Genomic DNA, 26,475 nt, shown 5'->3' with positions numbered 1-26,475 from the left:
AATGGTTTCTTCTTTTTATTTTTATCAGCACTGATGCTAGCTGGGTAACTGAATCAGAAAACATGATGAGATTCACCAGAAAGAAAATCAGCAGGTCCCTCTTTAAGTGGCAATTACAAATGCATTAGATGGAGAATAGTACATCCAACTGCTGCTGCCTTCGGGCTATTCGCAGCCAGCTATCAACCTGTATTACCTGTGTTTTAGTGCATGACCTCCAACTGCCTTTCCACAACCTTTCATTATCTCTCAGAAGAGGCACTTGAGATCACTACCCATGGTGATACTGAGTAAAGGTTAGACTGGTTTTTAGGCTCATGCTGCTGGCTGGAAATTATGTGATCAATGGAGTGGATTAAATCTACAATAGAAAATGCAAAATGCAAAAGGTGCTCCAGGGCTCATTGTTCATGCTTTTCCTCTGAGCAGCACTGACCAAATTCTGCATACACTTGCCTCTAATGGACACCTGGCTCTTGTCAGCTGTGTGTGAGCTCACCAGTTCCCAGTGGAGGGGACCCAGGAGGATTGCTCATGCGTCTGGGTGGCTGAACACAAAACCAGACCTCATCTTAGCCTGTATGAATGAAAAAAACACCTGCCTAAGTCTCACCTAAATTTTCCTTCCAGGTACTTGCAAGGGTCATAGATTATCCTTAAAGGTCAGTGTCGAAACAAGACTTTTTAAAATTGTGCTTTTTTAAAAAGCAATCTTTTCTACTACAGATTCATTGTTGGTACCTTGCCTTCCTTGGGAAGGCTCATCGCTCTGCATTGCTTGAAGCTTTTCCTGGTTTTAAGCTGCCGAGTGCTGTTCTTTTTACAAGTGAGCAAATAGATCTATTGTTGCGAACAGCATCAACAGTTTGCAGAAACAGTCACAGCGTGGGCTGCTGGCTATTAGCTGGTTGCCACAGCAAATCCATGCGAAGGTCTTCCCAGAGGGAGTGCAGAAAATCACACTGTGTGCCGCATGATTTTTGGGCCCTGATTGTGTGGGGTTTTTTTTTTATTTTTACAAGGGAACAAAACCACATTGTGAAACACAGAGCGGTTCTTACTGAACCCCAGCAAAGCCTTGTTTTTTGGAACAGCTCCCAAAACTATCTCATCAGATGGAGAAAGTTGAAAAAAAAAAATCAATTCTTAAATGTATCAACCCGGGACTGTGGAGCACTGATCTCTTTTCTACAGGCTGGATTTTCCAAGCATGTCATGAAACCGCAGGTGGAACTGATGGGGTCCTGATGAACTCCAAATGCGGATGCCATTAACACAGCCATTCTGGGAGCCCCTCTCCTCGTGTTGCACTCCATAACATGTTGCACGCCCATGCGCTCCCATTCATTCTCCACTCACACCAATCTTACATGTTGTATTGACTGATTTGTATTATCTGCAAGAAAAGTATCGATCACCAGAAGAAAAAGATCAGGAAAAATTTGCTTACACCACTGAGATAAAGCAAATAAACTTGAATGACAAACAGCAAACATCTGGTTATTTTCTTAAATGAAGGAGCAGTATAGCAATGCTTTCCTCTATGTCAAAAAATTTGGCATATTGCATCTTCTATCCACTTTCTATAGACTCACCAGAAGGAACATTATCTGCATGTATTAGTTCTTCCCTGTCTGATTATGCTTACTGAAAATTTTGTGCACAGAATGTCCAGGGCTCTTTAAAGCTAGAGAAAAAGAGAAGGCTTTTAGCCTTTCTTTGCTTCCTGTGACATGATTTGCCCATAGTTTAATATGGACTCCTCCCTTCTGAGCTGAGAAAACACAGCTGGTTGTATTGCTAAACTGCAAACATCAATGCATGCCAGCTAGGGGATGAACTTTAAAAAGAAAAAGAAAGGCCAAGAAATGCACATTTAAAAATGTGACTTATACCTGAATATTTTCTTTTTTATTCCAACTTTAGAACTTCAGCTTTTACATTTTTTTTTCATCTCCTAGTTCCAGTAAACACACACAAAATCTGTTTTCAAACAGTATATGAAAATAGAAATTCTTAACATTTCATTATTGCCTATTTCCTTTGGGACTATACTATACTCTTGTGTCTGCCATTCATTTCACATTATCACATACTTTCTGCTGTGCCATTTCTCTCACACTCAAAGGAACTGTGTATCCTTTCTTCCTGCTGCCCTTGATCTCTCCCATTCCCTTTGTATGGTCATTCAGACTTTTCAAATCAGCATCTCTTTTCCCTTGAACAAAATCACACTGTACCTGGTTCTTCTTCTGACTGTGCTTTTTCATCTTCTGCTGTTGGCCAGTATGATTTCTGGGAGACCAGTCTTCCTAATGGCCTACCTTTGCTTCCTCCTGAAACAAGCTGTCTCGCAAGCACTGAGGAGCCAGAAGCTGCTGTTCCTTCTATCCTTGAAACACTTTTCCCTTTCTATTTATCATCTCCTTCTTTTTCTCTTTTTCTTCCTATCTCCCCATGAAATGTTCTCTGTTTTCTCCTCTGCAATTTCACTTTGTGAAAAAAAGTCTTTCAGGATGCATGTTACTGACTGTAAAGATGACATGACTGACAGAATTAATTGCACTTTCGATATCTCACCCAGCTTCAGAGGTCTAAAACTTAGTTGAATAATTAAGCACTTTTATATACTTATGGAGCATCCTCTTCAAAGCTGTCAATTTTTATACCAAGCAGGACAATTTAATTTAGCCTTTGCAACAAAAACAATCAAGGGTCTGAAGCACCTCACCTGTGAGGAGAGGCTGAGAGAGCTGGGCCTGTTCAGCCTGGAGAAGAAAAGGATCCAGGGAGACCTTATCAGTATCTATCAGTACATTATGGGAAGGTGCCAAGAGGATGGAGCCAGGCTCATTACAGTAGTGCCCAGTGCCTGGACAAAAGGCAGTGTGCACAAACAGGAAGACAAGAGGTTCTGCCTGAACATCAGGAAGAACATCTGTGTGGATGGCTCAGCACTGGCTAAGCCTAGAGGCTGTGAAGTCCTCTCCTTAGTGCTCTTCAAATCCCATCTGAACATGGCCCTGTGTCTCTGGGTGTCCATGCTTGAGCAGGCATTGAGCCAGATCTACCCTTAGGTCCCTGCCAGCATCAGTTATTCTACATATCTGTGTCTATCAGTTTACACAGTTATCACATATCTTTGCCAAACCTATGCCACATATTTTCACATCCATCAATTAGAGCTGTAGCACATTAGTTGTTCCAATGATGCTTTTCTTCAAAATCATCTTAATCATCTTTTCTTCAAATTCATCTTAAAACTTCTCTTATTTTTTTCCCATTGGCTGCTATGCCTCTACCTCATAGTCAGTACCATAACTCTTACTGAAAACTGAATCCAAGCATTAATTTAATCTTAATGAGATATTTTACTATTCTTAACAATTAAAAATTTCTCAGTGTATGGCACTCCTCCTATACAACTCTAGAATGTTCTGTTATTTGTTTTACCACATTTTGCTAGGTCTATCTCAGCTTGACATTTGGCAGTTTGCAGTTCATTCCTCCAGGTTTGACATCTCTAACTGCTTAGGTTCTTTTTTCCACTTCTTTAAAATTCTCTCCCTTCTAATCCCCTTCTTAAGGCAGCTATTTATCTTACTGAACCTGGAGAACTTCTCTGAAAGATTTTCCTCATGGCCAGAGTACAAAATTCTGTCACTTCAACAAACAAATTTGTGACCACTCACACCCTGGAATACCTGAGCTAGGCTGTCATCAGTAACACTTGTTCTCCAGTTTACACCACTCAAATTAAGGCATCTCTCAATGCTTAACACATACCAGCATAATCCCCAGTAATCTGCATCTCCTTAATACTGTTATGGTATCTACTCATACCTGTTGCTTTCCCTGATACTTTTCTCTCAACCCTGAGAACCAAAACAAAATCACTATCTCAAAAACTTCCATTACCAAATGACTATGTTCAAAAGTAGCAATGGTTTGTTTTTTTCTTACATTTATTTCTGGTTATCTTGAACACTGTTGAACACTTCTCCTCATACTCAACCAGGAATGTTATCCCACATAAATATCTTGCAAGAAAAATCTGCATCAACTACCCAAGTATTACATCTTCAATATTCATGTCATCCCTTTGCAACCAGTTCTTTTATAAAGTGTATAACCTTGTTTCACATCACAACCTTCCTTCTGTATTCTTGTATTCTTCCCAGAGACTGGAAAATTGTGCAAGTGTACCCCAGTATAAATAATATTTTATGTTGGTGCCTGACTTATTTGCAGAGGAACATCATGGCTTTGATACTCAGGTAGTTCAACAGATTTCTGTTTTGTTTTGCTTTTTTTTTCTTTTTTTCTTTTTTTCTTTTTTTTTTTGGTGTGTTTTTTTTTCCCTGATCCCCATAGTATCTTTTAAAACTTGCAATCACATTATGGCTTCTGTGTACATATACTGCTCTGTCAACAAGCTCATAAATATTTTTGCAGGGAGAATTTCTCATTCTCTTAATCTTTCCTCTTCCTTTTGTTAGTGTGAATTTGCAGGACTGCTGTTGTCTCCTCTGAGGTCACACACTCCTGTTGCAATTAAAAGAAAGGTTTGGTAAGAAAAAATATGTGTTGTGTTTATAAACAGCCAAAGGTAGAGTCTCTATGAACTCTTCTATTACCTAGGAATAGGTCTTGGGCACTGATAATTTAATATCCAGGAAATTGGACTTCATAGCAGTGTACATTTCACGTATAATATAGATTCCCAAATAATGATTTTAGGGTCAGGTTGAGAAAGCCCTGGTAATCATAACTGGCATTTAGGAATCCTAAAAGCTCATTCCAAAGGCAGGGTTTGTTCTTCAATTATGTTTACTCCAGCTTGACCACTCTTCTTCCAGTACAATCCTTATCTGATGCTTCTTTTTCCTATATATCTATATTTCCATATTCATCATATTTTCTATTTTGCTTCCTCTGCTTCCTTGCCTTCCTTTCCCTCTTCCATTTTGCTCCATCACCCACATAGTAAAGAAGTGCTTCCTCATTTTCAGATGGAATCTCTCATGTTTCAGTTTGTGCCCTTTGCCTCTTATCCTGTCACTGGGCAGCACTGAAAAGAGAGTCTGGTCCCATTTCCTTGACATTTTCCCTAGAATTATTTGTCTACACAGATAAAATCCTGTGTCACCCTTCTCTTTTCCATATTGTACAGTTCCAGCACCCTCAGTCTTTCCTCATAAGAGAGATGCTCAAGGCCCCTAATCAACTTTGTAGCTCTCCACTGGCCTCTCTCAAGGAGCTCCATGTTTCTCTTGTACTGGAGATTTCAGCACTGGGCACAGCACTTCAAATGCAGATTCACTGAGGCTGAGAAGAGAGAAGGATCACCTCACTCAGCCTGCTGGCAGTGCTTTTTCTAATGCATCCTAGGATACTATCAGTCTTCCTGGCCTCAAGGGCACATTGCTGGCCCATGGAAACCTGATGGCCATCATGGCACTTTCACTAAGTAGTTTTGCCTTTCAATTTTCCCACAGATGACACAGATTAAATGAAGAATAAAATATATAAAGAGAGAGAAAAGCTTTTAAGAATTACATCATATTTTTAACAATCATAGAATCATAGAATGGTTTGGTTTGGAAGGGACCTTTGGAAGGATCATTGAGTTCCAAGCCTTCTGCTATAGACAAGGACAACTCCCACTAGACCATGTTGCTCAAAACTCCATCCAGCCTGGCCATGAATGCTTCCCGGGAGGGAGCATCCACAACCTCACTGGGAAACCTGTTCCAGTGTCTCACCACCCTCACAGTAAAGAATTTCTTCCTAATATCTAGTCTAAATCTGCCCTCTTCCAATTTAAAGCCATATTCCCTCGTTCTCATGCTACGTGCCCTTAAAAACAGTCCCTCCCCAGCTTTCCTGTAGGTCCCTTTCAGTTACTGAAATGCCACTATAATGTTCTCCTGGAGCTTTCTATTCTATAGGCTGAGCAGCCCCAGCTCTCCCAAGCTGTCCCCATTGGAGTGGTACTCTAGCCCTCTGAGCATCTTTGTGGCTCTCCTCTGGATCTGCTCCAACAGCTTCATGTTTTTCCTGTGTTCGGGGCCCCAGAACTGGACACAGTATTCCAGGAGGGGTCTTACAAGAGCAGAGTAGAGGGGCAGAATCATCTCCCTCGACCTGCTGGTCATGCTTCCCCTGATGCAACTCAGGCTATGGTTGGCCTTCTGGGCTGTAAACACAGCCCAAGACACCAAGACAGCAATAATCTTATCAATATTCCCTCAATAAATTAACACAGATTAAGAATATTCCCTCTTTCCACTTCTTTTCAGTTCTTCAAGATGCTGATTTCATAGCCCAGCTGCGATTTCTTAAATGTATCTTTTGTTTACTGAAAACTACAAAGTGAAGATGCACAAGGAGATAGTAAAAAGATCTGAACTAACATGATTGATTATTTATGAATCTCAAGGAAAAAATAACCCCCACAATCACTCTGAGTTTCTAATGAGCATAATCATCAATGTTTCTGAACAAATAGAGCCAGTTGTTCAGTTCTATTCTGTCCTGAACAAGCTCATAAAGCTGTTATTTGTTTGTGTAGTGATTAGCTCCAGTGACCTGAAGCATTTAAGTTTTTCCATTTTGCTGCAGTGGAGATATCAGCTGTAGGAATGTTCCTCTCTTCCCAATGCCAGACAAATGTAACAGTGAAGACACTGAGCTCAAGGCACTGGTTAACTTACATCTTGGCTCCACCGATTCAAGGTGATTCCATCAGAGATGTGGCAGGGAAAAGATGAGGGAATTAAATTGCTGAGACTGCTCTCCCTTAAAATGCCTTTTCTCTGCCTCCATACTGTCTACTCACATGAACTTTTACAACTTCCCATTTCAACATCTCAAGAATCTTCCTGTAGAGCAATATTTTGTTAACAGTACCTATAGGTGGCTGTGCTGCCATTTAACTGCTGTCCAAAGGACTTAAACAATGTACGACATTCAAAATACTCAAAAATAGTTAATTAGGTCAGAAAGGACATCTGAAGATCAACTAGTTCAATCACCTGCTGAAAGTGGAGCTAACTACAGATTTGGATTCAGAGTTCTCTCCATCCAAGTTCTGAACCCCAAAGGATTGAAAACCCACAGTCTCTTTAGGCAGCCTAGCTCTCCCAAAGCCACCAAATATTTGCAGTTATTATTCTTCAGGATGTGTACATTCCCATCTGACATATGACTTTCAAGAATCCCTGTGCTGGCTCATTTTCATGCTTGTAATCCTGGCTAAAATTGTTCCTCAGCCCTTGAAAGTTTGGCCTACACTGTTTTCTGAGTTACTGGAAAGGAGGAAGAAAATCTGGACCAAGAATCAGAATTTCTACCTTCAAGCAGTCATGTGTTACTGCCTTCCTCCTGCCTTGTTGGACCACAGATTCTGGAAGCTTTCCATGGAAAACTCAGGGTGTAGCAATATTTTCTAGCTATATCAACATATCGCTAGCTCTGTCTGTGAAGAAAAAGTAGCAGCTCCTGCAGCCTTATGTATGGGTTGCCAGCTGAGCTGTGTAAAACAGGCTTCTAGTTTGTACCACAGTCCACACAGGGTTCTTTCCACCCCAGTGAAAAGCCGTTCTGATAATACTCACAGAAAATTGTACAGCACTCAGGCAGCTAAAAGAAAGAGATATGGAAAACTGAGCAAAAAGCTAAAGGCCTGAAAGCAACAGAAATTTCCCAACTTCCTGTTGGACCAAAACTAAAATTAAACAATTCCTGGCCAAGACCTTAGCAGAAGCTTAGCATCAGACTCATGACACTGGCATCAAATCCTTCAGCTGAAATATGCCTACATACTGACTGCATGAAATAAAATAGCAGCATGGCCAGGAGTTTTAAAAGTAGAAACTCAGCTCAGACCTCTGCATTCAGATCCATGCATGTAGGTAAAACAGCCTTTTTTGTAAGAACTGAGTGCTCAAAGCCATCAACACCAAACAAAGCTGCTGGGATCCATTCAGTATTTTTTCATACTTGTATTAACCCAAATAAAAATGTCACAGCCTAATATTAATCTCCTGCTTCTTGAAACTCTTGGCTTGAGCCTGTTTTGTTTCACTTCTGTCCCAACAAAGAAATAAATCTGTCCAATCATTCAAGTCTTTCTGACTCTTTCAGAACTGGGAGACTATCCAGTTACAAGGGAAAATAGTTTGAAAGGCAACCCACACATGGGATCAGATGTAGGAAGCTCCTGTCAGCTCCAGAAGAGGTGAATTCTGTTTGTGTTTAGGTAGGAGAAATACAACACACTTGCTATTTTCGAAGAGCAGGCAGTGAGAAACGTGAGACTTCTTCCAAACTTCCACGAAACCTTGAAGAATGTTTTGTTTGTTTGCAGGAGTCAGCTGAAGTACAACTGATGCCAAAAGGAACCAGCTTTTAAAATGACTAACAGCTTGATGCCTTGCTCATACACAGCAGAGCTCAAACAGAGAAGCAGATCGAACACCCACTAGAAGTAGAAATCCATCCAGAACATTGCTGGATTTCAATCACTGATTGTGATGGTCCCAGCATCTCCACTGCAAATGAGCTGAGCTGCCAAGGAGTTTTTGTCTGTAATGGCCTGGACTGCAGAAGCCATTAGACAATGATGGTTTTTTAATATCTTGGAAAAATCAGAAGCTTTGTACCAGACACAGGAAGATATTTGTGCTATTATAGAAGAAAAAGGAGAATATAACATAAGAGGAAAATAAAAATAGTTGGTTATTCCCCTTATTTTGTCTTTGCATATTCGTATCCTTTCTGGAATTTCTGCACCTTTTTTTTTTTGTGATTTAACCTACCAGGAATATTGATGAACTAAGGTGCTTGTTGTCTGCACTCTCACCCTAAACCTCAGCTCAACACCCTTTTCTTCTGCAAACCCTCTTCAGGCAGAAGTAGCATTTACTGTTGCTGCTCTGGAGCCCTCCAGTCCACATCTGTTTCCTCGGTACCAAGGTGCTGCCAAGCAGAGGAGGCCATGACTGACCTCTCCTTCCCTATCCCATTGCAGAGCAAGAAGATAAAATCTAGCTCAAATGGGTCATGGGATCTGGAATTACAGAGACAGACTGTGCAATTACAAAGCCTTTTGCCCTTTGGAAAATAAACTAACAGCTTACATGGAAGATTTAGTAATAACCATGTCAGATTTCTAAAAATCTTCTGGGATGATCAGGTAGCTTGTAGCAAGCTCCCAAGCTGAGTGTTAAAGAAGATGCAAGGGTCTGACAGAAGGATAGCTGCATACTAGACTCACGATGATTTAGGTGATTCAGGAAATTTTCTGAAAGGTGGGAGAGGTGTATGAAGGACTGGGGGGATGCTGTATACAAAAGGCTGCTTTTCTTCCAGCCATTATAGTAACCCTATGTGAAGACTGGGACAGTGTTGTGTTTTTTTACCCATTATAGTGTCTGATATAATTATGTGTTTTGGCTTTAGGAGAAAAACAGTGTTAATACCACACCAATGTTTCTAGTTGTTGCTGAGCAGGGCAGTACAGCACTGAGGACTTTTCAGTTTCTCAATTTTTCATACTATCCTGCCAGAGAGGGGGCTCAGAGAGCACAGGGAGTTGGAAAGGGACAGAACCAGGACAGCTGACCTAAACTGGATAAGGCAATATTCCATATCATTATGACAACATGTGAAACTGAAGGGTGCTGGTCAAGGGGGCAGCTGCTGCTTGGGGATTGGCTGGGCAGCAGTCAGTGGGTGGTGAGCAATTGCTTTGTGCATCACTTTTTTTTGTAAATAAACGAATGTATTATAATTACAGTGATTTCTCTCTTCTTTTTCTGCCTTGGTAAATAGTTTTTATCTCAACTTATATGTTCTATTTTATTTTTCTCAATTGTCTTTTCCATCCCGCTGGGAGGGGGGTCATTGAGCAACAGAAGACATACTTAGAGCTTACTGCTTTCAGATGCTTTCAAGATAATGGTAATAGGTAGACCCACTTACACAATGAACCCCACAAACTAAACTACTGGAAGCATTGTCCTAATGGATGATGCCTACACTACATTTACACCAGGTATGCTTCAGTGAGAGGCTGTTACAGAGAACCTTTTTCTCCATCCCTCCCACATTTGCAGTTGTGCCCACTCCAGCAGTGTTTGGCATGAGAAATGTCCAAAATAACTCAAAGTCATCAATGAAAAACCAGCAGCAACAATTTTCTTCCCTATGCAGAGCTACCCTGGCAGCAAGCAAAGCCATTTGGCCTCTTTCCAATTCCCTCTCTTGGACAGGTCTCCAGGCTCTCTTTTCCCCACTCCTTTCCTATGTGCACAGTAGCCAGAATTTGTCACCTTGCAGGCATGTAATAGTTACCCATTCTCATGACACCCTCCTACAAATGTTTTTTATTTGCCCTTCTGCAAACCAATAGATTTATAAAATATGGTCAAAGCCAGGGGGTTCTTCAGATATTTTCCCTGAAAAAAAAATAATAAAGCGATGAGTTATGGTTATTAAAATAAGATGTAGTACTGCTTTGCAGACAATCTCTGGCTTAGTTTTCTCAGGCACTCAGCCAACAGAGAGGCGAAGCAAAGAGCAAAACTGCAGAGTGCAAAGTCTAATTTAAAAAATAATTATTATCATTATATTGCAAGACCACATTCCCTCTCTGGGACCTACATAAGAAGTTCCAGTCTTCAACTGACATTTGGCAGTCAGGCTCAGAAGACAAGGATCTGCAAGACTCTTGCAAAAGTTATCTATAGCAAAAGAGAGCAGTGAAGTTGGGGCTTCAAACAGTATGTGAAGGGTCCTGAGACCACCCTGTCTCCAAGGAGTTCCCAGGCTGAAAATGAGAGCAGTCAGTGAAGTAGGGGAGGAGATGAGACACAGTTCAGAGTGGGGTTATGGAATCTATATCTTGCCTTCAGGAAAGATTACAGCAAAATTCCATCTAATGTCAATGAAGATTTTTAGCTTCCTCCCGTCAAATGTATCTCTGCTTCTCTATTTTCAAAATATGCTAAACCCATTGTTGTAAGAGATCCTGGACCCAGAAGAGGCAAGATCTTACAAGACGCCACCATCCATTCTGGGCAAAGCCAAGTTATTTGATGACAGTACCTAGACTGAAAGTATAAATCAATCCCAAGTACCTCCTATGGTTCTTGAGGAAATTTAGGCATGTCAGATGGCAACTTGAAAAGGCTGAACACTTAGCAGTGTGGACAGCTGCCTGAAGTTAGCTGATAGCAGATATCAGGTGAAGGGCAATGCCTGAATCCCCTTCCCACTCTCTCCTTCCTACTCCAGTGCAGAGAAGTTCAGGACTGGAATACTTTCAAAGACCTCAAGGCCTGATTTCCTAAGCTGTGTTACAAGGGGAAGAAGTCAATGGTGGGATAAATATAGATATCCTGCCTGACCTTTTGTCTTTACATACACAGCCCTGAGTGACTAAGATATGTTGGTGAGTCTGCCACTTGCACCTATGAAGCACACAGAGCCCTCCTGCCCACATCACAGTGTTGATTAAATTTGAAATAGGAATAGCTGCCCTTGTGCAGAGGGATGCTGGTATCTCTGACAAAAAATGATATCCAAAGAAAAATAAGAAGCCAACCAAACAATGCAATGAAATATAACTGTATGGAGAGACAAATCAACCCCAATATGAAAATCTTGATCTGCATCAACAGCTGATAGGAAAAAGATAATGTTAGCTAAAGACATCTGAAGATCCCAAAAGCCACATTAAAAGTGCAGCAATAATAATCATTATATGTTAATGATGATGATTATAACAATAATAAAAGTAATATCTTTTAAATGACAAGAGACACAGAAGGAGTGCATGAGAATTTGCATTTAAAACAGATCATATAATATTTTCATTTAATTAAAGCTGGTTAGAGCTGCCAGGCTGAACCCAGCTCAAGCGTGCTGAAGGAAGTGAGCAGGCTGTTGGGGAAGGCCTGAGCTTTGTGGAAGTGTCCATGAGCTCTGACATATCCTTGACACATGTCTACACATCCTCCAGCACCTGGACAGGGACAAGCATATGGCTCTGAAATCTCCCCCTGACCTCATTATCCGAGGGTCACTGGCTCAGCGGCTCCAACAGCTCCCAGCTACCTAGGGAGGCTTTAACCCATGACTGCTCACGTGGGCTGAAATGCTGGAGACAAAGGATTCCTCTCAGACATTTAATTGAAAGCAGTTGAAGGCAGAGGCTTTGAGATTTTTGCTTCTTATGAATGAAGCTCTGTGAATGAGTGGAGCCAAAAAGTTTCAATATTGTCATTTCACCACCAGCAGTGGCAGGGCAGGACTTGCTCAAGCTGCTGGCCAAGCAGAGGGACCCCCACCTGGCAGGAAAAAGCACAAAGGTGTCAGAGTGTTTCACTCCTTATGGCCATTAATCTTTGGCCTTCCATCTCCCAACACCATTAATTATCAGTGACCGAGAGAGGACAGAGTACCAGGCTGATGAGAAACCACAAAACTCAGCAGCTCCTGGGAAAACAGCAATCTTTGTGAGACTTGATTCCATTCAAAGCCAAAGAGGTAGCGGGGCACTTCAGGGAGCTGACAGCTAATGGATAGTAGGCAAGGAGAGAGGAGAGCAACCCGCTCTAGTGGGGAAGCCTGTAGAAAGGCCAGGTGAAACAAAAGCCAGTCCAGGGTGTGCCATGTTACATGGTCTTGTATCCATAGGGAGGTAATGGAGAAGTCTTTCCTTCCTATAAGGAGCAGAGCTGCCTGCTGGATGGTGCTTGCCTCCTGTACCACATGCCCAGTGCTCCTGTTACACAAACCGGTTAGTTGGAAACAGTGAAAATATCTCTATACAGTGCTGTGTCAGGACAGACTGAAGAAAAGAGACAAAAAGACAGTAGCTGTAAGGGGATGCCTGCTGGCTATTTCTGCTAGCTCTCCTGACATACAACTGCTACCAAAGCCATAATATTTATAGAAATAGTCTCCTTTGCCCAAATACAAGACCAACTCTGTCATATTACATTTTGCTGCAGAGATTGGCTCCAAAATATCTACATATCATGACAGAGCAGATGCATGGAACCCGAACACAATAACCTGAGAAAAGTTTCCAATGAAAAAAAGCAAGGAGTAAAGAAAGAAAACCCCAAAGCTATCACTGTGTTTAACTGCATTCTCCAATTTTCCATGTTTCTTAATGAAGAAAGGAAATAATGCTGAAGGGAATGATGCATAGCAATGTTTCCATAGCCTCAGCTGACAATGAAGTCAATCCAAATGAGAACATAGCTTAAATCTTTCAGAAAGTCATCCAAGTTACTGTAAGTCTGAGATACCTCACAAGTGAATGCCTCTCTCTAAAATTACAAAGAGTTTTACTATTAACCTCAGCTGGACCAAGGTCTCACCCAATATTTTGATTACGAAGCTCTCCTTTATTGCACTCTTCTGGATATAACGTTACTTTATGTTGTCTTCTGGGCCCCACAAAATCCCATTATAATTAATCTTACTTCTACGATAACTCTGGCTCAAAGGATGCTGTCATAATGACCATGAATATAATTGCCTCACCATGCTGCAAGCTGTAGTAAATCATCAGCCACCATACGAAAGATCAAAGTAGGCTAATTAAACTGTATCTTTAGCTGTCTGCTGCAGACATTTCAAACTGCTTTGGCTCCCAGCTGGAAATCAGTTTTTCACAAGAGCTAAAGCAACACTGAACAAAGACCAAGGAAAATATATACTTGTACTTAAACAGCTGCTTATTCTGTCAGATTGGAATAAAAAATGCTGAAAAGACAACTGGTAGATAACACATAATACAGTCAAAAGCATGCATAAGAATCATCAGAATATTAAGAACCAGGCAGGATTGTACATTAAATAGTTTCTTGACTTTAGTCATGTAGAAACTGTACACCTTAATTTTCTTAATTGGCAAAGTGTAAGAAGTAGAAGTAGTTGGCAGACTTCTCTGGGTTATCTACAAATACCACTAGTTTTCCAGTGAAGGAATAGTACTGGCTGCTACGGCCATTTATAAGCTTCTGAACAACTTGAATGTTATTAAGGAGCTGATTCTTCACACTCTCCATATAGAATAAGGAGTCAGATTAATGTTAAGGAAATTATCTCTCCCTCCCTAAGACTTCCTAAGTCAACAAAAGTTTGCAATGCCAGGCCTGAATTCACAAATGGTAAATTATTTTTTTCACCTAATTCACAAAGAAAATTAGGTTTTAAAAAGTGGGCTCTCTGAGCTACATCACAATATTTATTCCATGTCAATTACAAAACTTCTGATGTTTCAGAGGAATCAAGGTCAGGAACTAAAATGCTCTTTGGGCTTCTCCACGTTGAGCTGAAACCTGATCAGAATTTCTTTTACTATCACATATTCCTATATGCTTAGAAGTCCCCATCACTCAGTGACCCCCTTCTCTCTTCCAATGCAGGAAGGCAATGCCTTATGGGACTGAACATTGCATTAAGTGATGAGGAAGAAGAGAATTTACCAGGGGACCCCAACTCACAAAGAAAGGGAAAAATACGCATCCAGAATACAAATCTGACAAGGCATAAAAACAGTGTTTCCAAATTAAAACATTTTCAGTTTTGGCAAAAACACAAAATACACTATTTTGGGTTTTTTTCAGGAATTGGAATTTATGAAAAAGAAAAAAAAAAGTTGTTTTCTAGAGAATGTGAATATTAAAAACATGTCAAAAGCTATTCCCATCCCAATGATGTTGCCCAGAAAATGTTTTTTGAGTTGAACCTGAAGATGTTTAGCTGACAAAAAATCATTATAAACCTCATATTCTCTTCAGATTAAAAAGTTTTTACTCTAAAAGTTCTAGAGGAAGAATTCTTCTGTTCAGTTCTGTAAGACATTAGCAAAACTAGTTTTGGCAATTGGATATATGTTATTTTTTGTGTTGAAAGCAGGATTCAAATCTACCAGGGACTTCTGCCAAAGTATAGCCATGTATCCATGCAACAGGCAGAATCAGAAAAGGTTTAGAATCAGAATCAGAAGGTTTAACTTCACTACCTGATCCCAGTCGCTTCAGAACTTCACCTTGGCTCTGGCAGTCATATGCTGATACAGATTCCTGTGTGATGATTACAGCATTGACATGCAAAGTCAGGTGAAAAGAAGAAATCTAGCACATTACCCACAGATGGGTCTTGGTGTTAATCTCTGGTACCAAACACAGAAACATATAACACGAGAAGCAAAAGTAAAAGACAAATAACCACAACTATTTCCCACAACAGCAGGTAAATTAATGCGTAGAGGCAAATAATAGTTTGAGTTGGTGGTTTTCTTTTGTTGAATAACTATGAGTGTTGGTTAGCCAAAATACTTCCTTCTTATTATTAAGAGTAACAAAATTAGAAAGTGTTATTTGGATCAGAATGATAAGTATTATTTAGTCCAAAATGAGGTATTATTTCACTGTAAGGTTACTTCACTCATTTTATTAGCACATTTTTACATATGTTTATTTCAAAATGAGAATGCTGCCTGAAAATGATTATATGATATGCCTGGAAATATATTTAATGATTTATGATTTTAAATCAAATTTAAAATGTATGATATCAAATTCAAATTCAAATTAGATAAAATATCAGATTCAAATTTATGATATGCCTGAAAATAATATATTAAATGATTATATTATATGCCTGAAAATGATAATATCAGGAGCTACCCAGCTGTACTGCAGCACATTCAGGCAGTGGTTGGGTTATGTTCTTTATGGTCCGGGTTATTTTCAGATTTAGAATCATAGAATCTGAGATGATTTAGGTTGGAGAGGACCTTAAAGATCGTCTGGTTCCACTTCCCTGCTATGGGCAGGGCTACCACCACAACATCAGGCTGCAAAGGATCCCATCAAACCTGGACTGGATTGTTTCCAGGGATGGGGCATCCACAACCTAAAGAGAGACTCCACCTGGAGTATTTTGTCCTGATCTGGGTCACAAGAAGGACATGGAGATGCTGGAGCAGGTGCAGAGGAGGGGCACAAAGATGATTAGAGGGCTGGAGCACCTCCCCTCCAGGGACAGGCTGAAAGAGGTGGGGCTCTTGAGCCTGTAAAAGAGAAGGTTCCAGGGGAACCTGATTGGAACCTGAAGGGGTCCTACAAAAAAGCTGGGGAAGGATGTGTTAGAAGGACAGGTAGTGACAGGACAAGAGGAGAAGACTTTAAACTGGAAGAGGGCAGATTTAGACTAGGTATGAGGAAGAAATTGTTTACTGAAGGATGGTGAGACACTGGAACAGATTGCCCAGAGAGGTTGTGGATGCCCTCTCCCTGGAGGCATTCAAGACCAGGCTGGATGGGGCTTTGAGCAACCTAGTCTAGTGGGAGCTGTCCCTGACTATAGCAGGGGGGTTGGTGATCTTAAAGGTTCCTTCCAACCAAAACCATTCTATGATTCTATGATCAGTGTAAAAATTTTCTTCCTAACATCTAACTTAAGTCTCTCCTCTTTTAGTTTAAACCCACTGTCCTGTCACTCCTGGACCATGTAAAAGGTTGGTTCTCTTCCTGCTTCTAAGCTCCTTTCAAGTACCAGAAGGCTGCAATGAGGTCTCCACATAGTTTTCTCTTTTCCAAGCTAAATAAACACCATTCTCAACCTTTCTTCAGAGGTTTTCCATCCCTCTGATCATCTTTGTGGCTCTCCTCTGGACCCTCTCCAACAGCGCCACATCCTTCTTGTGCTGAGGGCCCCAGGCTTGGACACTGTACTCCAGATGGGGTCTCACAAGGGCAGAGTAGAGGAGGACAGCCACCTCCCTCTCCCTCCTGGCTACCCCTCTTCTGATGCAGTGCAGGACACAGCAGGCCTTCTGGGCTGCAAGAGCACACTGCTGATTAATGCCCAGCTTTTCCTCCATCAGGACTGCCAAGTTCTTCTCCACAGGGCTGCTTTCAGTGAGTTCTTCTCCCACTCTGCACTCTTATCTGAGATTGCCCCAGCCCAAGTGGGGTTGCACTTTATTTTTGCACTTTATTTATTTCCACTCTGAGTTTAATTCAGCTCTAGTTATTCTAGTTTTGGCCATGAATCAAGAGTCTCCTTTAAGTGGCTCTTTGTTCTGTACTTATTGACAATAAGAACTGTGCTTGTGTACTGTTTGGAAGAAACACTTGAGGGTGACATACTTAAGGCCGAGTACGGTATTCAAGGTTAGGTGAGAAGCACTTTCACAGTCATCGGTTCAACAGAAAAGTAATTCATCTGTAATTGATTGAAACAACATCTAATTGCTTCTCCAGGCAGAGTACCCTCACAAAATATCCTGGGAAAAAAAAAAGATGAAAAAATATCCAGCGTCTACAATTTTTGACTGTTCTGCCCACCCTTCTCACCTGTTTGTCATCATGTGCCAGCCTCTGAATTTCCAGGGTGATACATCAGGTAAGAAACATGATTGGGTTGGACCTGGAATTATAAGGAGAGAAAACAGTGTCCAGAGCCAGGCAGAAATAGAGGAATCATGTATGAGGCCAGATGCAGCCTAAGATTATGTGAAATGCCCTCCTGAGTCCACCTCTTTTAGTACTCTGCTTGCACCAGCAGTAGTAGAGGATGCTGCTAGGGAAAGTCTTAGCTGCTTTCTACAGGCCACTGCCCTTGTACCCTAACAAAGTCCAGCATAACTGGATTAGGCAGCGTCGCACAGAACTCCGTCTACTCCCTCTAAGATCTGTTTTCACAGACTCATAGAGAAACCTAGATTGGAAAAAGGCTTTAAGATTACTGATCCCAGTCATCACCCAGACCTGCTGAATTTCATCACTAAACCATGCCCTTTAGCGCCATGTCCGTCTCATAAATATCTCCAGGGATGGAAACTCCATCACTTCCCTGCCCTGACCATTCAAACTAAACCTGTCCTGGGAATAACGTGAAACCATTTCCTCACATTCTACCACTTGTCACCTGAGAAGAGAGTGACTCTCTCCTTGTTGCAGTCTCCTTACAGGAAGTTGTGGAGGGTGATGAGCTCTCCCCTGAGCATTCTCTTCTGCAGATTGAACAATCCCATTTTTCTCAGTCACACCTCAATCTTCACCAGATCATTGCTCTTCTCTGCTCAAGCTCTAAAGAATTCATCTAAGTGCTTTTTGTGCTTGCAGATGATATATGCTCTCCTGAAGCATCATGTTTCAGAAGTTCATCACCCATCATCATTAACTAGTTCCTTCCTTATATTTGTTCCAAGTGGTAGATCAGAAGAATCACACACCAGAAACATTTATTTCTCTTCACTGACTCGGAAGGAAACTATGCACATCATTGGGATGATTAAAGACAGTGAATCAGAGTCCATTTCTTAAGGGATTTATTAAATTTGTGATTTAATAAGTTAACATTTTTAATTCTTTGTTTTTTATTAATAGTTATCATTTAAAAATAAAATTTGTATTCCTACGTATGTTTAAATAGACCTAACTAGGGAAATAAGGTTATATACAAATGAGTTGATCCTACATTGAGCTTTCTCTGCCATGCTTTTCCAGTCTGGTTGTGAGCTCCTGCCTAACCTCTACCATGGTCTATCCCTTGTCCTGCTCCAGCCTCAGGATATGTCAGTCCATCTGGTTAATCATCCAAAGAGCTGTCTGGCCTCAGAGTGATCTTTCTGCAGTGCGACTTGTGGGATCGCACTGCCAGACCAAGATAAGAGCACAGATGCATCTCTCAGCAGCATCTCACCACAGGCATGACCACACAGCAACACAGTACCTGCTTCCAGGATGATCCTAGAAGGCAGATGGACATGTCTCCAGTAGAAGATGAAGTTCCCAAAGTATCTAAAGGAACACAGTATAGAGGAAAAGGACCTGGGGGTGTTGGTTGATGCTCGGCTTAACATGAGCCGGCAGTGTGCCCGGGCGGCCAAGAAGGCCAACAGCATCCTGGCCTGTATTAGAAATAGTGTAGCCAGCAGGAGCAGGGAGGTGATCATCCCCCTGTACTCAGCTCTGGTGCGGCCGCACCTCGAGTACTGTGTTCAGTTTTGGGCCCCTCACTACAAGAAGGACATTGAGGCCCTGGAGCGTGTTCAGAGAAGGGCAACAAAACTGGTGAGGGGTCTGGAGCACAAGTCTTATGAGGAGCGGCTGAGGGAGCTGGGATTGTTTAGTCTGGAGAAGAGGAGGCTCAGAGGAGACCTTATTGCACTCTACCACTTCCTGAAGGGGGGTTGTGGTGAGGAGGGGGTGGGCCTCTTCTCCCTGATAAATAACGACAGGACGAGAGGGAATGGCCACAAGTTGCGCCGGGGAAGATTTAGATTAGACCTGAGGAAACATTTTTTCTCTGAAAGAGTGGTCAGGCACTGGAATGGCCTGCCTAGGGAGGTGGTTGAGGCACCATCCCTAGCGCTGTTCAAGAAGCGTTTAGATGAGGTGCTAAGGGATTTGATTTAGTAGTGATACTATTTAGTGATATCTAGTGATACTATTTAGATAATGATAGGAGGATGGTTGGACTAGATGATCTTGTAGGTCCTTTCCAACCTAATGTTTCTATGAATCTATGAAACACCTGGATTTCTAGGGAATCTGTAGCACTCACAAGTACATGAACTGAAAAAGAAACAAGAGCTGATACATCAGAGGAGATAAATAAGCAGCAGAATAGTACTCCAGACAACAGGAAGATTAATATGAGTGAGACTCCAGAGTGAAGCAGTCAGATCACCATTTTTCATGCAGTTTTGCTTCAACTAATTTGTTAGTTTCCTTTTATCCAAATGGATTGCAGTGAGAGCTCTTTGGAAGAGGACCAAGAGGTTCATTTAGAGTGCCAGGAAACAAACCAACCAGTTTCAACGTTCATTGTTATAAATATTCCTGCTGTTAGTGAGGTTTACCTCTGAAATATCCAGCTGTCAGTTACAGAGTGCTTGATCAGCTGCATTCACTGCCCAAAGCCTGGTGTTAGATTTTGCTATGGATTGCAGATACTTTACATTCATACAGTACATAAGAACATTTTTTATAAAACAGTATAAGGTGGCAGTGAGAGGTCATCCTTGCTGTGACTGGGTGCTCTACAAGCCCTGAGTCCAGGTGGCCTACACTTGGTGTGTGCTTTTGGAGGTCTACTGTCACCAATTCAAAGTAGTTTACCTGAAGCAATGGGTGCAAGGTACAGTCACCTCCACACCAAGCCATTAGAGATGACATCAGGCCCTTGCATTTCCCTGTCATTCACTGGAAGGCTGCATCAGCAGTTATATCTGCAGAAATCATTCATAAGGAAGAAAATCTGAGAACTGCCTCCTCCTAATCCATGAGGGATGATGTTGTAAGTGGGTGGAAGGTCTTGTGGCATACATAGTAAACGCATTCATTAGAATAGTTGCAGAGGAGGAGTTACCTTTAGCCACACAAGAGAAGTGAATCTCTGGAGGTATTACCAGCTCTGAGGTCCAGGACACTCTCCCTCTGAAGTGATATATCCATCAGAAGAACAACACATTGCTTTTTTCCTTGGCATGTGAAGCATTTACGTTCCACAGCCTAATTCTCATCTGCTGCTGTTCTGGTTCACGGTGTCATTAGTATTTATGGACTTTTGGTATTGCAGCACACAGGTTTCCCAGGGAACATGATGCATTCTGCAACTTCCTCCTAATTTTATTAGCCCTCCAACACAGTAAACTTTACTCCCCATTTCCTATCTGACATGTTTCCTCAATAGAATGCTCATGGGGATTTTTCAAGTCTTTCATGCCAAATCATGGTCCAGCTCTTGCCAATTTTCCACCCCTTTGCTTTTTTAAGCATAAGACTCAGAGCAGGGCATTTGTCTTACACATTTTTCCTCTTTATATTTCTTTTAATCTTACCTAAGATATTTGATATTCATCCTTCTGGAAAATCAGGGACATTAACAAAAATCAGGTGGAGCTATAAGAATCTCTGTGTCCAGAAGATTGTTCGCATATGACACTTCAATCCAAACCCATGGCTCCCATCTACTAGTCCAAAAACCTCAATTAAATCTCCTAAGACTCTTGTATAGTCCATTTGCACTAACTTCAGAGAGCACATGGGTGATCCACTGTGTAATATTCTCTCTACAGACATTTGACTGCACTTCAGTTTATTTTTTTTTTACATTTCAACTCCATAAATCTTATATACTCCACTCCAAAACAGTTCTTGACACTTTTGCTTATTCTAAATAGCACTTTCTCTCATCTAAATGAATGGCCTTGCTTGACTAAGCTCAGTATGAAGTGAGAGGAGAGGGAAAGGAGACCTTGAAGCTTTCAAGCTTAGGCTTAAAATCAAAGAAAAGCAATAAATATTGAAGATTTTAACTGCCCTACTTTTCTCCCTATCCTATATCAAATAAATAAAACTCAAGCTGAAAAAAAAAAAAAAGCAGATTCCTACAGTCTGAAGAGGAGATTCCCTTTAACCTCTTAATGGACTGTATCCTGAGGTCTGTCAGTAGCATCACACACACATCTCCATTATCCATGACAAAAGATCAAGCAGAGAAGGAGAGAGAAAATTGATTTCCTACAAAAGTCAGTGTTATCTGTAGCACTGAAGTGGAGCAGGGCACTTGAGGATAAATGCTTAGTGCTTTATCTGCACACATAAATACTTTCAGATATAATAAATTGGATTTAAATAACATCCTAGCTGTGACACAGATTGACAAAGTCAGGGAATGCCTAAGATAAGGCCACATCCTTAACCCTAGGGAAAAAAAAGGAGAGAGAGAGAAGGACCTGTCCATGTTAAGACTGATCCATCAACTTCATCTATGAGCTGCTTATCACCTTCTAGAGCCTTGTGTCCAGATCTACAAGAACACGTGAAGGTAGGAGAGATATTTACCCTTACAGAAACCAGTTATAAAAGAGTCATGTTTGGATACAACAGCATTTTCCCGCGGATCAGCTCTCCCTTTGAAATCAGTTACCTAATTAATAATTCAGCACACCTGAGCAAGACCCTGAGGGATCTGCTGGGTGTCAACCTTACAAAGTATGCTCTCCATCTGTGTTTTGACAAAGGGATGGGCTCTTATTCTTTAAGTTTTCTTCTGGCATCGTGATTGCATTTCTCTGCCCTCAGCTTATTTCACTAAGTTGTTTCTGTGTGGTTCCAGCTCCTGCTGGCAAAATTCCAACCTCTAGTTTTACTTGATTTTTTTTTCTTTTCTCTTAGATCTTCAGTTCTTTTCCCTGCATCACCTGGAAAATGTCAAATTGTTGTTTGTTGAGAATTTGCAGAAGGGAAAGTTTTATTAAATTGAAATGAATAAAAGGAGGAACACATCAGTTTGTTCCTGAAACATACGAAAGATATTGGCTAAAGGTTGTGAAATTCTGCCAGCCTTGATCTCACACAAGAAAGGAAAGTTCAAAAGGTGTGGTGGGCATAAGAAACTTTCAAAATATGAGTGTAGAAAGGAGTTTTATTAGTTTAGAATGCTTTTTTTTTTGAACAAATCCCAAGGATGTAGACTGCCAGAGATAGGATGTGTTACTTTTATACAGTAGTATACACATATTAAAATAGTTCAGTAGCAACAGGGATCAGACTTAGATACAATCTTAAGTCATTTTCAGTAGTTCCTGCAGGATGTTTCTGTCAGCTCCTGGGGTAAGACTGATTCAGAAGAATATATGAGCAGATGCATAACTCTTAGCAGGTGTCTGGTCTTGTTGAAGTGTATATGACTAAATTGCATTAACGAATTGGAACTTCAGTAGCTGTATGAAGTAAATGTGGAATACTTAGAAGTGAGCACTATAGCAAACAAAGGCTGAAACTACCCAGACAATTTCTCAGATTTCTTGAAAGGTAACATTAAAGGCATAAACTTTATCGTTCCAAGATAAATGCTGTGTTTCTAAGACTACATCCTGATTCAATCCAAATCAACATGAAAAATGGGCACATATAAAAATTGAAATGAAATGAAGGGGTTGATATAAATTGTGATTGTGCAGTATCTCAACACAATGAATACTGTTTCAAAGTTGACACTATTTCACAAAATTAACAAAGGTTCTACTCAAATGTTTTTAAAATAAAAACATTCATGATTTGTCTTTCTATCAATGGGAAACAAATTAGGATAAATCAGAAAGGTAAAATTCCTTGTAAATGCTATTTTTTCCCGGAACAAAGATAATCAAACAAACAATCAAATAAATAAAACTCTTGCATAATTAATGTATTACTGACAGCCTGGGTTCTTACACTGGCTTCCTAAGCAAATGACCATCTAGAAATCAGAACCACCTCAGATAACCACCTTCAATGTTCTCCATCTCCACAGTGTTTTAAATGTGTTAATTGCAGACAATGAAGCACTGCCTCCACCTACACTTCCTCTGAAGACACATTACATATTAGCACCCGATGGAAAATGGGATGGGACATTCAGAGAGTACCTTGGGAAGGATATAAAATCTACAGGAAAGAGGATGTTTTGTGCAAGTAGTATAGTAGATGCATATTTATCAGTAGTGTATAATGAGTCTGGATGATTGTACTGAGTTAGTGTAATTGGTCTTATTTTTAAAGTTTAAATTATGAGCTGTCACTGCACAGTAGTTCATGTTTCAATTAAATACAGGTAAATACAGCCAAATATTTCAGGCTACTTTCAATAGGAGATTTAATGCTGCATTCTATCCCAGAATATCAAGCCTGGATCCTCAATACACAATACAAGGCCCAGACTTTACCATATCACTAGTAGTTCAGAGCATGATCAGTTTAGCAAAGATTGTCACTCTTCAGGTACATCTTTCCATTTACTTGACAGATTCCTGATGCACAGCAAAATACATTCTTATTTATTTTCATGCATTTTTGTTTACTGGTTATATTATAGATCAATGGAGAAGAAACTTGGTGAACTACAACCAGCAACATTCTTTGTTTTGAGTCTGTTTTCAGCTGCAGAAATATTATCTCTGAAAGGCAAGGGTTTTCTGACAAAAAGAATGAACGTTGCACACAGTGCTCCATCACCCTTAAAACAGGCCACAGTCTCTGTATCTGCTCCTTCATGGCATTGTTCCATGGGAAGAGAAACAGAGGGAAGATTGATCTTCTGAGGCTCCAAATGCAAGAGTGTTTGTAGAAAAGGAGCAGTTGCTTATTATGACTTTCCTGATCTGACAAAGAAGAGCACATGGTCAGGACAAGAGAATTGTAGCCAGGCAATAAATACGGAGTGAAAAAATACATTAACACACTCACTTACCACACACAATGTCACATAAATCATGTGGAATACCATTCTCTCAGGATGAACTGTAACTGAGGGTGGCAAGTTTAACTTTGTAGTCATTAAGACTGTTTGCGCATCTAAGAGCCTGTTAAGAGCCGAGATGAGAAGTTGACCTCTTTTCTATACAGATCTCTGTAAAGGGCAGTAACAACCATATTTTTACCCAGTGCTGGGAAGAGAGGTTTCAGACAAGATAGATACACATAAATGTTAACTTCTCATTTGGATTCTATGCCTTTTTTTTTAGATTACTTTCTTTCTATACAGTAATTTATGTAGGTTGAAAATAAGTATTTATTCTTTTTGTATATGGAAACATAGCAGCAAGACTCTGCAAAGATTACTTGTTTCTGCCCTTAGAAGGAAGTAAGAGCCAGTTGGGATAGGAAAGCAAGAAAGATCCCCTTGATGACGCTAGATACAGATTTCAACCATGAAGGAGGACTGTGTACACTCAGATGTCTACTCTGCAATTTCATAGCATTATCCTCTGACTTGCCTTCTGATTATGGCTTCAGTCAAAATCCTTATTCCATCCACAATTATAATTATTTTCTGTTTCAAGTTCCCCAATCTTTTTTTCCTAAGCAAGTCAGTCCTGCTCATGCTTTCTTTTAACAGGAAAAGAGATGTTGAAGCCTCCTTTTTACTGATCACTCCAATGAAGCTGCACGACTGCTCTGAAAAACACACTACTGGGGTGCATCAACAATTTCTTATGAAATAAATTACCCTTAAAAATAAAATCAGAAAACTGTTTCTACTAGGTTCAATGAGCCATGAGATACTCTCACAGGTACCTCTGATACGTAGATAAAATGTTATGTCCTGAAGCTTCTGCTTGTTCTAAGAGAATTAACCTTCCACCCTTTGCAGCTAAGTCCTGCCAAGCTACCTTCTGCCACGTACAGTTTCACTTCTGACTTCTTAAAAGTGATATTTGTCCCAGTCAGTTAAAAAAAAAAAAAGCCACTTGGAATGAAAGAAGTTCTTTATTATATTCAGTGCAAGGATAAAACCCAAGAGAAATTCTAGTATTATGAACAAGATAAGATTCAATTTGGCTTATTTACCCCAAGTTGAAGGGAAGAGCAAACAGAGCTCAGACACTTCATTCTGGCTTTCACCTCTCTGTATTCACTGCAAGACCTTAATTATACATAATCTGAATTTCTGGAAAGCTACAGCAATGTACTGTTAAGAATACAAAAATATATTCTCCAAATAAAATAAATAGGACAGCTTTTCCAATTAAGAATTGTGCATCCTTTGCCTTCCACTGCTCTTCATCTCTAACATGCATCCATGCAATTCCTTTTCACATTCTCAGAGTATAATCCTACTCTTTTTACATACAAGTAATGCTGTGGTGAATTATTATTCCACAAATAAACGAGGTTTCCAGGAATATGTCATAAAAAGTCATAGTAAATATATTATGGTGCAAGCATAGTACCATGCTATTTACAAATAGACCATAATCCTCATTCTGAATCATTATGGTTTATCATATCAATAGAGCTTTTAAGCCCTGGAAACAGAGAGACCACAATGGTTCCCCTGGAGCCAGCTCATAGTGCTATAGAATACAACTGTTACATGGGGACAACTTCAGCTCACATATTCATTTTTGCTGATTTGGAGCTTTTTGTTTGTTTTTTGTTTTTGTTTGTTTTGTTTTGTTTTTAAGGAAGGAAGTTATTGAAAAGATGTATAATAAGTACCTTTGTGAAAAGTATAATTGCTGTATTTTTATATACATTATCTCACTGCATTAATCTATATACTGGAATAATGGGATTTCAGCCTCAGAAAATCCAAGGGATATATTCTTGTAATTCTTTTGTGCAAGTACTCAAACTATACCCGAATGCAAGTAAAATGCAAATTATGATTGAATCCCTTTCAAGTCAGAGGTTTGGGTGTCAGTTTTCATGTTTGTTAAGGTTATGTGCAAAAATGTTGTAAACTGTTATTTTTTTAACTCTAAAAATATGACAGCAGTCTTAAATTTGCAAGGTAGAAGTACTCCAACATTCAATCATTATAAAAATGCATTTGATGGCTTTCATGTTAACCTACACTGTAAAAATGCAAATGTACTGTTCAAAAGTGGTGACTTGTCACTCTGTTAAGATGCTTGGAACAGTAAACTGAATTCCACAGATC

Source organism: Cyrtonyx montezumae, unplaced genomic scaffold (assembly GCF_038088225.1).
Source record: "Cyrtonyx montezumae isolate F1298 unplaced genomic scaffold, pur_monq_1.0 scaffold_8, whole genome shotgun sequence".
NCBI classification, from domain to species: Eukaryota; Metazoa; Chordata; class Aves; order Galliformes; family Odontophoridae; genus Cyrtonyx; species Cyrtonyx montezumae.
Note: the sequence above shows the minus strand (reverse complement) of the source record.